General features: G+C 48.7%; 1 long non-coding RNA gene and 1 other non-coding gene across 2 annotated transcripts; one reads left to right on the top strand and one right to left on the bottom strand.

Annotated features, from left to right (window-relative positions):
• The first annotated feature begins 338 nt into the window (after nt 1-338).
• Nucleotides 339-7,473, top strand: LOC113595823 (uncharacterized). Its single transcript, XR_003416432.2, has 2 exons — nt 339-2,887; nt 4,370-7,473. It is a non-coding gene; the product is annotated as an uncharacterized LOC113595823 (long non-coding RNA).
• Nucleotides 7,474-8,903: 1,430 nt separating this feature from the next.
• On the bottom strand, nt 8,904-9,005 carry LOC113595858 (U6 spliceosomal RNA). The gene has a single exon (XR_003416488.1). It is a non-coding gene; the product is annotated as a U6 spliceosomal RNA (small nuclear RNA).
• Between the last annotated feature and the right edge of the window lie 4,125 nt (nt 9,006-13,130).

Below are 13,130 nucleotides of genomic sequence, written 5' to 3'. Positions count from 1 at the left end.
TCTTGCCGCTTGAGATCTAGAAGTACTGAGCAACTTCTGTCCCCTGGCATTTGCATGCTGGTCATGCCTGCGGCCTTGATAGGTAAGGGTCCCTTTGCCAGGGACACCTCCTGACTTCTCATCTGACAAGCTCCTATTCATCCTGCAAAACCCTCAATGTCACCACAGCTTTCTCCCAAGACAGATTCTTCCTTGAGACACAATCAGTGGGGCTCCGCTAAAGTGCATGCAGACCTCTGTCACTTCCCCCATTACTCTGTTGTCACGACTGCTCTTTGTCTGCTCTCCGCTTCCTCAGGCAGGAACTGCTTTTGTACCACCCACTTTCTAGCATGGTAGCCTCTCGATAAATGTGTTGAGACCTCAAATTATCCTGGGGAGATTCAAAGAAGCATAAGTCCTTGGTTGTGGTCCACAGGCCTCTTCACAGCTAATAATGGTCAAAGAGAAAAACCTGACAGGGACCCAAGAGACATACAGATCTTTTCTCCCCTTTCCCAGGGTGGTTGACCGCTCTTGAATGTCCTTTTTCGAAAAGAAGAGCTGAGCTTGATTTGGCTCAGTCATTTACTGACCCTGAGCCTCCCTGGGCTTTGGGAAGGAAGCAAGGATCCGATAGGATGATGCAGCCGAGAGCCCTAAGTGAACATTGGGGGCACTGGGGGTCTCCACGCCGGTGAGCGCCTGTCCTCTCTGTGGGTGATGAGTGAGAGTGACGTAGGTCTCCGCGCATGCGCAGAGCTGTTTGTAGGGGCAAAAGGGCCGCCCTGGAGTCCTGGATATGGTTTCAGTCTGCAGGGGGTAAGGGCGGTGGCAGCTGTGTTTGTTTACCGGGGCGATAGCCGAAGAAGGTGACAGCACTCCTTTGGGGTTGTCTAAGATTGGGTATGTGATGGAGCCACAAAGTTGAGGCCACAAAGGGGACTCCATTTTGGCTCAGGGCATTTGTCAGCAACTCCTGGATGGGAGTGGGTGGTACTGGGAGCTGGGGGATGGGTAGGGCCACCGTAGAGCAGGCAGGTCTCCATCCTGTGCTTCTCCAAGTGTGGGCGGCCGTCACACACCCCGTGAAGCCTGGGCACTGGTCACACTGTGAGCCGCGGCACAAGCCAGCAGGTGATGTATCAGCAACCTGAGAATGTGTGTGGCCCCGATCGGAACCAGGGCAGCATTGGAAGGAAGTGCACATCGGTGAGGGGCTCGGGCCCAGCCCCGCTGCTGGCCTCTGCAGTGGCCGTGGGGGCGCTGAACAACACCTGAATGGACTTTATCCTGAAGTCAGTGTGTGTAACTCCTGCGATTAGCTAACCAGGTGACTCATTGCTTACACTTCCTGAGTCCTCAACCTTTTTTTTTTTCCAGGAAGATCCCTATAAACTGGTCATAAAATATGCCGCGTGCGGTGCCAAATGCCTCTGCAGATACTTGACTCCATTCTGCATGTTCAGATGGCTCACCAGGCCGCAGTCACCTTCCGCTGACTCTGCTCACCCCGTGGGGTTCACCCTTGGCCGCAGCTTTCTCCCTGACCCAGCTCTATCTACAGGCTAGACTTTGTTCTTTTGCCCATCCACAAACACCTTTACTCACTCACCCCTGCCCCAGCCGTTACTGAGCACCTACCAAGCCAGACCCCCTGCCCACCCCCAGGTATATAAAGCTAACTGAGGCACAGACCCCACCTTCGAGGGCTTGTGACAGCCAACCACAGGGAGGGAGCTAAGTGCTCTGAAAGAACAAATCCCTGGGCCCTCGGTACGGTTATCCATACAGACTTGCTCAGCAACTTTCATAGAGAAAATGCAGTAGCATCTGGCCTGTCATCAGTGAGTAATAAAATACTTATTATACTTATAAATATACTCAGCCCCACTGAGGATTTTCCAGGACAAGTGCTATCTAGATGTGCCCTTATTCTGATCTAAAACACCTAATGACCGCACAGGCTGATGCAAACATAATGATATTAGTTATTTGGTTAAAACGTGGCCCTGTGCAAGATTTTTGTAGACCAGCCGTGCGGTGCAAACAGAACTTTTTTTTGAAGCCATGTTTTGGGTAGCCCAGTGAATTAGGAATACTGGAATCAAGATCAAGGGAAGAATGGGAACCTATCCCAGGTGCGTCTCCCACAATGCACCTCACCTGGGTAAACACACATTTGCATATCAATGTATGGATTACAGACTTCCTTTTCTGAGACCTAGGAGGTGCCCCATTCCGCACGCAGGGGGTCCAACAGCCAACCGGCTCTCTCAAACCCGGTGCAATATGAGAACCAAGGACTCAGGTCTTCAGAGCCCCAGGGGCCAGTCCTATGGAGCAGTCCTTCGCTCTGCTTTCCCTAAAAGGAGGGGACTCTGCTTTGTAACTCACCCTGCCTTCACATGTGGGCCTGGCCTCCGGTCTCACAGGCTGCGCTGGCTTCTGCACGAGCAGGCCGGATTTTGAAATTACCTTTGGAGCCAGCCGTTATAAAAAGCCCGGTACTCAGAGGGGAAGAAAGGTAGTTTTGATGGTAGCTGATGAGCTCACCGGGTACGGATGGAACTTTTCAAACAGGCCAAATTAAAGAGCAGGCCTTGAGCCTGGGGCCTCACAGTGCTGCTGCGAGGAGCAGGTGGGAAGAGTATCAGATGTGTGAAGTACAGGTGACAGGTAACCTGATCGCCGTGGCTGAGTCGCAGTGTGTGAGGCATGGCGGGAGGCAGTGCCGGTGGGGGCAAAGCCGCGCCCCTCTCATCTGTCTGCAGAGGGGCCAACAGGTTAACCCAAGCCTGTTCCTGCAGGGCTGACAGTGGCTGGTTGCAGCCGATGAAAGTGGATGTAAATCAGTGCGGTTTCCCCTGGTGGCAGTAATGAACGCACGGAACCTCGCTGGAAGCAGGTAGTTTTAGGAGAATGGCGCTGGAGATGCTGGAGGGAGATTAGTGTTTCTCAGCTCTTGTAGCAATTTGCACATTTCAGTGTGAATTCAGCTCCACCTCATTCCCATTGAAAAAAAAAAAAACCTCATAAATTAAATTGCTAGGCAGGGAAAATCGACTTTGTTTCGATAGAGGGCCTGGGATGCTGGTCTGCTCCCAGGGAGAGTGGGGAGGCCTGGCTCCCAGCTGGTGTCCTCAGTTTTCTGGCCTCCCCGACTTCTAGAACACGTCCACCTCAAGGACCTGTGGTTCTACTCACTTTAACGAATCAGAGGACTTCCCGAGTTCTGGGAAGGCATCTCGTCTGTCTGCCTGAGCGGCAGCTGGTGGATGACATGTGATCCTCCTTTCCAGTTGCTTGGGGTACAGGACTGGCTCCTCGAGGCCCTCTGCATGCAGGCAGCTGGCCCAGGATTACAGGCGGTGGGATTATTTGGGGGGACTATGTGGCCCAGTGAACGAGTGCTCTGAGAGTGGCTCCTTTGTTTTGGTCATTTTGGTCCCAGCATCTAGGATGAGGTGCTCAAGACCCAAGAACCATCTGTGGAAAGAGGGAGGAAATAACAGGAGGAAGAAACCGAAACCTACCAGCCCTCAGCTTAAGTCCAGTTCTCTGTAGCTTGCTCATTTCCATCAAGCACCGGGATGTGTCTTTAATGGGTCCGTAACCCCCCCCTCAAGAATATCAATGAGGGAAATCAAGTCCATTACCTGCACTCTGTTCATCAGGCCATCCAGCACAGAGCGGGGATGGCTCATCTCCTGGGCGATGATGTCCTTGCAGAGAGAGCTTGATTTCCATCATGCCCCTTTGAGCGCCTGTGCCCTTCCCCCTCCTGGCGGGTATGCTTGGCAGGGGTCAGTACGGCTGATCCTGGGGGTCTCAGAGACACCCCTTCCCTCCAGTCAGGCTTCTAGAAATCTCGACTTGACCCTAGTTTTCAGAGTTCTGGCATTTCCTTTCTTTGGACAAGGAGGCTGGTGGGGGTGGGGGGTGGGGGGGTGGGGGTCCTCCTGGTATGAGTGTGGTGAACTTGACTACATCAAGGTGTCCCAAAACACAGAGACAGATACCAAGTGTAATTATTCTTATCTTAGAGCTACCATGAAGTTGAGTTCCACAGGAAAAGAGTATTAAAGTATTTAAGCCTTATGTTTAACCATGAAATGAAAAGACTACTTCCCTTTACAGGAATTTGAAGTCTTAGAGGTCAGCCGGTGCTGTGGACTGCCTGCATGTTTGTGTTCCCCCCCCACCCCGGGCCCCCCAAATTCATATGTTAAAAACCTAACCCTCAATGAGATGGTGGTAGAAAGTGGGGCTTTGGGAGGTGATCTGGTTAAGAGAGTGGATCCCTCATGAATAGGTTTAGTGCCTTACAGAAGAGACCCCACAGAGCTCTCTCACCTTTTTTTTTTTTTTTTTTTTTTTCCCTGTAAAGACCGAGTAAGAAGGCACCATCTGTGAACTGGGAGGCAGACTTTCACCAGACACTGAGTCTACTGGTGCCTTGATCTTGGGTTTCCCAGCTTCCAGAACTGTGGGAAATAAATGTTTGTGGTTAATAAGCCTCCTAGTCTATGGTACTTTTGTTATAACAGCCCGAATGGACTAAGCCACAGCCCTGCCAGACTAATACCATAACTTTAGTTCCAAAGCAGATTAAAATGAAATCCCTCAGAGATCGTTAAATGTGTGTGTGTGTGTGTGTGTGTGTGTGTGTGTGTGTGCAGTATAAACATGTGGCAGCAACACCTCTGTGTCATATGCACAGACATCCTTTGTCACCCACTAAGCACTCTGGGGAAGGACTCAGATAAAATGAAGAGCTTTGAGTTCCAAGTTCTGTCTCTGGCCTTGGAATGCTCAAAGACCTTCCCAGCTGTTCTGTGTTCAAGGGTGGCTTTCAAGAGCTGGGAGGGTGGTTGGAGCTACTCCTGGGTTTCTCTGAGCCCCTCAAAGAACACTTTGAGTGCATGAGAAACCGTCTCCACACTACCTGCAGTGGATGCCATGGTGCTGAGGAACAGTGGCAAAAGCACGAATTGAAGAGAAGGATTCTGAGCTCAGAAGTAAACCCTCACGTATGTGGTCAACTAATATTTGATGAGGGAGCCAAGAACACCCAATGGGGAAAGGATCGTCTTCAACAGATGGTGTTGGGAATACTGGATAAACACATAAAGAAAGATGAAATTGGACTTCCGTCTTCCACTATGCACAGAAATTAACTTGAAATGGATCAGAAGATCCAAAACTGTAAAATTCCTGGAAGAAAACATAGGGGAGAAACTCCTTGACATTGATCTTGCCAATACTTTTTTGGATATGCACAAATTCAAAAAAAAAAAAAAAAAAAAAGCAAAAATCAACAAGTAAGACTGCCTCAAACTTAAAAGCTTCTGCACGGCAAAAGAAACAATCGACAACAGGGAAAGACAACTTGTAGAATGGCAGAAGATGTTTGCAACCCATGTCTCTGATATATCCAAAATTTATAAAGAATTCACACAACTCAGTGACAAAAAAATTCCCTAAACGATATGATTTAAAAAATAGGCAGAGGAACTAAAGAGATGTTTTACCAAAGAAGACATCCAAATGGTCGGCAGGTACGTGAAAAGATGCTCAACATCATTCTTCATCAGGGAAGCAAATCAAAACCACAATGAGACACCACCTCACCCCTATTAGGACGGCTAGCGTCAAGAAGACAAGAGGGGACAAGTACTGGTGAGGATGTGGAGAAAAGGGAACCCTTGGGCACTGTGGGTGGGAATGTAAATTGGTGCAATCACTGTGGAGATTCCTCAAAAATAAATTAAAAAAACAGAATGATTCAGCAGTTCCATCTCTGGGTATAGACCCCAAAGAAATGAAAACAGCATATTGAACAGGTGTACACACTCCCCATGTTGATTGTAATATTATTAACAATAGTCAAGGTATGGAAACAAGCTATGTGCCTGTCAACAGACGAGTGGATAAAGAGCGCGCGCGCACACACACACACACACACACACAAATATTATTCATCCATGAGAGAGGAGGAAATCTTACCATTTGAGACAACATGGATGGATCTCGAGGACATTATGTGGAGCGAGATAAGTCAGAGAAAGACACCTACTGTATCATATCACTTATATGTGGAATCTAAGAACGCCGAACTCCTGCCAATAGAGTGAAATTTGCTTCCCAGGGGTTGGGGTGAGGCGGGGGAATAGGAGTGAGGTTACTACTAGCAGATTAATAAGTCCTGGGTCTCTAATAGACAGTACAGTGACTATAGGCAGCAATATTGTATTTATCAGACTTTCTAAGAGATTATATCTTAATTGTCCTTACCGCAAAAAACCAAAACATAATTATGTGACATGATAGAGGTGCTAAATACAATGGCGATCACATTACAATATGTAGGAATATCAAATCAGCATGTTGTACACCTTAACCGTACACAATATTGTATGTCGAATATATTTCAATAAACAAAGAAGCATTCCGTACACTTGGCCTCCAGCCCCTAAAGTGTAGAAAGCCAGGGCTCTCACTGTTCCCCTGAACTGTGATCCTGACAGGTCGCCAGGAGCCCGGCACCCCGGCCGACACCCAGTTCCCAGAGACATTGTGCACGATGGTGGAATCACACGTTGCCCCTGTCCCAGCTTCTTGGGACCCTCTGTAGATGGGTCTTGGTGTGGTGACAGGAACGGGGGGAATGCAGTCATTCTGGGGTTGAAGAATTTCATTTAACACACAATAAACGTTTGTTGTGCGTCTGCCTTGTGTCAGACGCTGTGTGATAACACTTTTATGTTTCTTCCATTTAATCCATGTGATAATCCTGTGAGATAGGAATTCCCTTCTCCATGTAAGAGACGAGGAAACCACAAAGGGCCAAGAACATAACTGGAGAGGGGCCGAGATAGTTCTAGAATATCCATTCTTTGACATCAAAGTAGTATGTATGTGAGTGTGTATAGATCACCTCATATGTGACTGTGGCGTTCAGGTGTTCAAACATTTGCCTTGGTTCCCTTTTCCTCTAAAATCTGCACTGCGGACTGTGTCCCTATGTCCTTGAGAGTAGAGCCCGCCCCTGGGAGGAGCTGGGAGACTGTGACCCCATTGGGGCCTGGTGTAGGGCTCCAGGGAGAGTGGCTAGGTTTACCAAACAAAAATGCAAGATGCCTGGTTAAATTTGAATTGAGTTTCAGATAAACTACGAATATTTTCTTTTTAGTATGAGTATGTCCCACGCAATGTTCAAGATATACTTATGCTAAAAAAAAGTATTCCCTTGTTTATTTAAAATTCGAATTTAACTCTAGTTCCAGATGAAGCTTGCAGTTTGGTCTAATGCTGAAGGGGGCTCTGTTTGCAGAGGCTGGGACTGGATTCAGCTTTGCTCATGAACTCTGCAGGCTCTCCACAGCTCTTTCTGAAATCAGTCTCACCGTCTACACTCAAGGTCACAAACCGGCAACTTGGGCAGAATCTAACCAGCTATGTTTTGTTTAGCTGGCATGATGTTGATTTTTTTTTTTTAAATCAGTCAGTTTTTGAAACCAGGAGCTTCTACATACAAATCTAAATGTCTGACCTCCTTTTTAAATTTTAATTCCAGGGTAGTTAACATAGTGTTACATTAGTTTCAGGTGTGCAATATGGTGATTCCACAATTCCTCACATCACCCTGTGCTCACAAGTGCCCTCCTTAATCCCCGTCACCTATTTCCCCCATCCACCCCCCTCTCCTCTGGTAACTATCAGTTTGTTTTCTATAGTGAAGAGTCTGTTTCTTGATTTCTATTTTTTCCTTTACTCACTGGTTTTGTTTCTTAAATTCCACATATGAGCAAAATCATATGGTATTTGTGTTTCTCTGACTTACTTCACTTAGTGTGATGTTCTCTAGGTCCATCCATGTTGTTGCAAATGGCAAGATTTCATTCTTCTTTATGGCTGAAAAATACTCCGTTGTATATATATATGCCACATCTTCTTTATCCACTCATCTATTGAGGGACACTTTGGGCTCCTTCCGTAACTTGGCTATTGTAAATAATGCTGCTATAAGCTTAGGGGTGCCTGTGTCCCTTTGAATTAGTGTTTATTAGTTCATAGGGTAATTCCATTTTTAACTTTTTGAGGAAGCTCCATACTGTTTCCCATAGTGGCTCTCCACATCTTCACCAACACTTGTTTTGTGTGTGTGTGTGTGTGTGCGCGCGTGCATTTAATTTTAGCCATTCTGATAGGTGTGAGCTGATATCTCGTAGTTTTGATATGCATTTCCCTGATGATGAGTGATGTGGAGCATCTTTTCACACGTCTGTTGGCCATCTTGATGTCTTGTTTGAACAAATATCCATTCATTTCTTGCCCACATTTAACTGGATTATTTGTTTTCTGAGTGTTGAATTGTATTCGTTCTTTATATATTTTGGATACTAACCCTTTATCGGTTATGTCATTTGAAAATCTCTCATTCAGCAGGTTGCTTTTTAGTTTTGTTGATGGCTTCCTTTGCTGTGCAGAAGCTTTTCATTTTGATGTAGTCCCAATAGTTTATTTGTGCTTTTATTTCCCTTGCCTCAGGAGACACGCCTAGAAAAATGTTGCTCTGGCTGATGTCAGAGACATTACTGCTTTTATTTTTGTATGTATGATGTCAGCAAGTGGTCCAGCTTCATTCTGTTGCATGCAGCTGTCCAGTGTTCCCCGACACCATTTGTTGGAGAGGCTCCTTCCCATTGGATATTCTTTCCTGTTTTGTCAGAGATTAACTGGCCACATAACTGCGGGTTTATTTCTGGGTTCTCTATTCTGTACCATTGATCTATGTGTCTTGTGTCGGTACCATACCGTTTCGATTCCAACAGCTTTGTAATATAGCTTGAAGTCTGGAATTGTGATGCCTCCAGCTTTGCTTTCCTTTTTCAAAATTGCTCTGGCTACTCGGGGTCTTTAAAGACCTGGAACACTTCGTGAATTTGCAGATCGTCACTGCGCAGGGCCAGGCTAATCTTCTCTAGATCGTTCCAGTTTTAGTGTATGCGTTGCCAAAGCGAGTACTAAATTTCTGACATTCTTTAAAAAACCAGATCTGCCATGCTGGTCCCTTAAGACCAGGTGGAAGCAGTCGTCTGCAGCCCAGCTCTACCACCCCTCTAAGACAGGGCATGCCCTCACCAGTGTGCCCCATTCCCATCCCCATCCCCATGGCTCCCTCTGGTTACAATCCTACCCATTTGATTCACTTCTACGTCTCCAGCCCCTGCAGGCATTGAGTGTTTGACTCCTGATCTACACTATGTGCCAGAAAGTCTACTTCTAATACAGCAAAAATACCCAGAGTCTTCACTGGACCGGCCCCACCCATTTCTGCCATTTTATTGCATCTCCCTCCCGGCCCCCTCCCTCCAGGCACAGATGTTCATGCACTGGTCGCTGGTTGTCCCCTCCTGCCAGGTTTCATGTCGTCCCACCCGCCAAGGAATGCCAGCCTGACCCCAGAAGGCCAGCCCGTGGGCATGGCTTCCCTCAAGATGGTTCCAGGAAGCCCTCCCCAACTCCCAGAATGCCTCTGTGGCGCACACAGAATCACACTGCCACTTAGTTGAATTTCTTCGTTGTACAGATTAAGAAATGGAAAACGTGACTTTCAAGAAATTGCACGCAACTAAAACTGTGTAAAACTGTGACTGGAACTCAGGCAACAGGGACGTGGGAATTTCTCACCAGACGGCGTTCTATTCGTGAGGATCTGGCCTCGGTGCCCCTCACGTCTCTACTGCAGGGCAAAGCACCGCATGCATAATGAGTGCTTTCAGACGTCTGACTGCCTGATTGACTACTCACTCAGTGCTCCTGGCGAAGCCGTTCTCACTCTGTTGAACAAATATCTTTATGCATTGCAGTCTCTAGCGCCGAGATCAGGGGAAACTCACTATAATCTTCAAATCGTTGAGCAATGCCTTGAAACCACTGGACGTGATATAAGGATCTAGGAAGAATGTCCCCTGTTGGCATGTGGAAAGGAGGAAGGGGGTAGAAACTCCAAGGAACTCCAAGGCGCTGTGCTAGGGATTTTAGTTTTGTTTTCTACTGCCTGCAGCCGAATGTTGCTCAGTGCCTGGTTTATAAATAAAGTTTTATCGGAATACTATCATACTCACTGCTGTATGGATTGTGAATGGCTGCGTTCATGCAACAATGGCAGGGTTGAGTAGTTGCAGCAGAAACTGTGGTCTGCCGATCCTAAAATATTTACTGTCTGCCTCTTTACAGAAAAAGTTTTCTGAACCTTGATGTAAACCATTCAGCAGCCCTCGGGGGTGGATGTTACTGTCCTCATATAACCGAAGAGGAACCCGTGCCTGCCCCGAAGTGTGGTGGGAGAGAATTCACTTCTTTGATTCCAAAACCCATCATCATTTGACCAGTCACCCACGGGATAAAGTCCAAATTTCTCACCAGGGATCAAACCCACTTATTTGGCCTCTCCCTCCCGTGTGCCCCTCAGGCCAGCGACTTTGAACTCCTTGCTGGTTTCCAAACATGCTGTGCAACTTTATGTGTCTGTATCTTTGTAAACGATGCTTCCTTTTCACCAAATCCCCAACCTCTTTTTTTTTTATAAGTGAAATCCCTTCAGGATGCATCGCGAATCTTACCTCCTCGGTGGAATCTGCTCTTTGTCAGACGGTTAATGAGAACAAGAGCCAACCGGATTAGTATTTTCTTTGAGCCCTGGACGAGGCTGGCCGCTCTGCTGTATGTTCTATTTAATCTTTTTCTAACAGCCCTATGAGGCAAGCCCTGATAGTCTCATTTTCAAGGGGCGCACACAGGTTGAGAGAGGTTAAGTAACTTGGCCAAAGTCCCAGAGCTAGTAAGGTTTGGACCCAGGATTTGGCCCGGGTCTGTCTGATGTTGGAATTCAGCTGTTATCACCATGCTATACGCAGTATCCGTTTTCGGCTCTCATGGTTTCTCCCGAGGAGCTGGCTTTATAGCATTTGCTCAGCCTTGTGTGACAGTGTCTATCTCCTGGAGGCTGGGAGGTCCTGGGGGACAGTGAGCACATCCATTTACAACTCTGGAAGCTGGCACACGGCGGTGACTCAGTAACTGTTTGTTGGGAAGATGATGGCACCTTGTCTTTACCGTGCCAACCCTGAATCTCATCTTACTGTTCTGTTCATGTTATTTCAACAGCATTTAGCCATTCGGGGAGACAAGCTCTCCCCCAGTCCCTTTCTGTTGGTGTCCCCATCCCTCTGCTTCTGTGTGGGCCGTGTGCAGTTGACAACCCAGGCCCATTCTGGCTCCGCGCTCAGACTTCGCTTTGGTCATCTGGTATGCATTTATCAGCCTTTGAAAAAAGTTCTTGTTTCATCCATAGTTAAGTAAAAGTTCACAACTGTGAATAAGAGATTGGTTGGGGCGCCTGGGTGGCGCAGTCGGTTAAGCGTCCGACTTCAGCCAGGTCACGATCTCGCGGTCCGTGAGTTCGATCCCCGCATCAGGCTCTGGGCTGATGGCTCGGAGCCTGGAGCCTGTTTCCGATTCTGTGTCTCCCTCTCTCTCTGCCCCTCCCCCGTTCATGCTCTGTCTCTCTCTGTCCCAAAAAAATAAATAAAAACGTTGAAAAAAAAATTAAAAAAAAAAAAGAGATTGGCTAAAAGTAGCAGAGGCAAGATGACTCCTTTCCCCCCCACAGTCTGCCTTCCTCCAGAAACATCCCCCCAGTTCTGAGCAGTCAGTGATGTGAGTCCACGCACCCTTACAGGCTTACTTGGACTCCAGAAAGGGAAGCATGTTGAACTATCATTACTCACTGATAAATAATAACAGCAGCAGGAGCAACAACAACATCCCGACCGTAGGCAGTCGGCACATTTCGTGTTGCATTTTCCGCGATGGGAGCCGGGGTGTAGGCGGAGCGCCGTCCCCGCCCTCTCGTGGCTGCCGGCCCACTGCAGCATGCCGTGGTCAGGGATCTCAGCGGAGGGGCCCCAGCCAGCCTTGGGGTGGGAGGCGCAGGGAAGGCCCACCCCCGGGAGAGGCAGGATGGAAGGTGGCAGCGGGAGATTCGCAGCATCAGCCGGAGCTTGGCGCAGACAGCTGTCGCTATGTCTGGGACAAGTGACAGCGAGGAGCATTCACATGCAGGTCCCCTGGTGCCCAGCCTGCTCCCTGGAGGCTCTGAATTCAGAGGAGTGGTGGAGTGGGGGTTACCTCCGAGGCACAGCCACCGACGCCCAGGCCCCTACTGAGGGGATCTGGAGACCACCGAGGGGTGGGACGGTGCACACCAGCCCTCCCCGGCCCCCGTTTCCACCCCCCTCACATCCAAACGACTGGCGGAGTCGGGGAAGATCGTTCTGTCCTGGGACTGAACGAATGAACCGTGTAAAGAATCCACTGGCTTCTGTTGCCTTGCATTTTGAGGGAGGTTCCAAACAACGGTTACCTAAGGGATGTATCTGAGCAGCCCTGTGGTAGGGGATGGAATTATCTACCAGCTTGACAAGTGATCAAGATTTCTGGAAGAGAACCAGCTGTTCTGAAGGAGCCATCTCAGTTGGGCTTTGCCTGCCGGAGGCTCGCCCAGGATGCCTGGAGGAACTGGAAGGTCCCAGGTAGCATCAGGGTTTGGCCGCAGGTCCAGGGAGGGCCGCACGATGGCCAGCATTGCTGCCGCCAGCAGCAGCCCTGAGACAACCCTGGGAGGAGGCAGGGAGCTGGTCATCTTGTTTCCTCATCTTGGTTCGCTGCTGCTTGGCCATGAGACCGACCGGAGGCAAGGGGCGTTCAGCCTGGGCTGTGCAACCTGGGGCCCGACTCCCTCACAGGATGTCGGAGGACACACGGCTTCATGCACGTGGCCATGTTTTGAATGGTTCATAAGAGCCCCGGACGTGTGCTGTACATCCATTCTCTCGTGTTCCAGGACCATGGGAAGGGATGCAGTGACCGGGGTCTGGGCTGGGTCCCGGCCGATGCATAATCCTGTCTCTGGCATCTCTCCACGGGTTTCCCACCCTCCCTGCTTTTGAGGGGCGGGGCGGGGGTGCTGGGTGTTTCTTGTCCAGCATTCCTGGTCCCAGTGATAGCAGGGGTCGTGAATTATGGACGCAGCAGCAAATGTTTTTAATCTCCCGTGAAACAAAAGCAGTGTGTTTTCTGCA

Source organism: Acinonyx jubatus, chromosome D2 (genome assembly GCF_027475565.1).
Source record: "Acinonyx jubatus isolate Ajub_Pintada_27869175 chromosome D2, VMU_Ajub_asm_v1.0, whole genome shotgun sequence".
Taxonomy (NCBI): Eukaryota; Metazoa; Chordata; class Mammalia; order Carnivora; family Felidae; genus Acinonyx; species Acinonyx jubatus.
Note: the sequence above shows the minus strand (reverse complement) of the source record. Positions and strands in the feature narration are given on the sequence as shown.